Below are 2,016 nucleotides of genomic sequence, written 5' to 3' on the forward strand. Positions count from 1 at the left end.
GTGTGTGTATGTATGTATGTATGTATGTATGTATGTATGTATGCATGCACGCATGTATGTATGTATGTATACATGTACGTATGTGTGTGTATGTGTATGTATGTATGTATGTATGCATGTATGTATGCATGCATGTATGTATGTATGTATGTATGTATGTATGTATGTATGTATGTATGTATGTATGTAAGACCTTCGGGCTGAAGCACCCGACAGGCTACGCCTTTTAGCCATAGGCCTTGCACTTGAAAGGCTCAATTTGTGTATGTATATTTGAACCAAATTTCATTGAGGCGGAAAACTTTGGTCTGAAAAACAACTGATAAAGGGTTTTGAAATTCGACGCATTCAAGAGCAGACACGCGGGTTCCACCAGGTTTCGCCTTCTGCCTTTATGTCTTCGATATTAAAGCTCCTTTTTTGAATCGTTCGCGTTTACTGGCATGATTATTTCATGCTCCATAGCAGGACTGAAATGAAGACGCCTTGTGCAAGTTTCGTTTAGAGTGTCAATGCGAAGTTAACCATGAATGTTGTGTATAGTGTGTTACAACACAACTACGGTGCAATCACGGAGAAAGTGATAGAAAACTAGCATTTCAGCGTGACCGTGGTCACAATTACCTAGGAAAAGGAGAGAGGGGTGAATAGTTATTGACAAAAATGAGTCTAGCTTTACTTTCTGAAGGTAGTACTGTGTACTGTAGCGCAGTATTGTAGCGCAAGATGCTGTAGGACAAGACTCTAAGGGAAACGCTAAGAGGTAGAAAAAAAGTAAGAAAGTCTGCCTCTTTCGAGTTTTGCCCTACAATATCATGCCCTTCACTTAGTACCAACACGCCCAAGAAAAAAATTACACCATCTCCTTCTCAAGGGAACGATGAGGGGATGCGAAACAGTATTGGGGGCGCACACCAAGTTTCCGTTACGTTCACTCGGCGTTTCCGTTAGTGTGTGAGGTTTGTATTTAATGTCTGTGTTATCACTACGTTGTGTTTGTGCGTTGCTTTCCGTTAGCGCCGAGTGAACGAGTGGCGCCGACGTTGACGTTACAACTCATCTCAACGGGAGCGAAGCGAGAATGACGGAAGCCGACCGAGCGCATGCGGTTATATACACATGAAATGGGGGAGGGAGAGGAGAGAGTGGGTTACAGGCTGTATTTGGCTGTGGCGCGGCTGCATCACGTGGGAGGAGACGCTGCGCCGTGGCTGCAGCGCGGGGGAGGATATGAGAGGAGGCGTCCGAACATCTGCGTAAAGGAGGGGAGTAGGAGAGAGTATGCGCATGCGCAGTGGAGCGCGGACGCCACCACCGACGTCGGACACAGCTCCGAGCAAAAGCTGCGTCGCATCTAAAAGTAATTGTGCAGCGAAAAAACACGATAGCAAAACAACTAGGTCACAAGTGAAACAGATTGGGTGGGGCCATGTTCGTTGCTTTGGTCCCGATTGTTGACGCTGCGCAGGTGTAATGGATATGGCTCATTTTTTATTCGAAAGTGCTTTCGTGAGTCAACGTTACAATCGGGAGTTGCCCCATTTTGACTACAAGTGACGTATAAGTGAAAACAGTTCGGCACGCTTTATGTTCCCGTCAGATTTAGCCGTCTCGGTTTCTGGATTTGGCTTTTAGAAAAAAAAAATTGGCCGCGTATCTGCAGCGTACGGTTTCAGAAAAGGCCTTTCTTGTGAGACACAATTACTCGAATTTACAACAGATATCCACCTTAACATGAATCACTTCTTACAAACAGACTGCTTATTCCTTGACTTCTCGAAAGCGTTTGATCGCGTTGCACACTGCCGTCTCATATCAAAACTTTCAACTTTAAAATTGGACTCCTCTACATTTTCATGGCTACGTAACTTTCTATCCAATCGAGAGCAATTTACTTCTGTTAATGAAGTCGATTCTCCTAAATCTATCGTTCCTTCTAGTGTGCCGCAGGGTAGCGTCCTTGGGCCTCTGTTGTTTTAAATCTATATAAATGATCTGCCTAACAACATCACCTCT

Source organism: Rhipicephalus sanguineus, chromosome 7 (genome assembly GCF_013339695.2).
Source record: "Rhipicephalus sanguineus isolate Rsan-2018 chromosome 7, BIME_Rsan_1.4, whole genome shotgun sequence".
NCBI classification, from domain to species: Eukaryota; Metazoa; Arthropoda; class Arachnida; order Ixodida; family Ixodidae; genus Rhipicephalus; species Rhipicephalus sanguineus.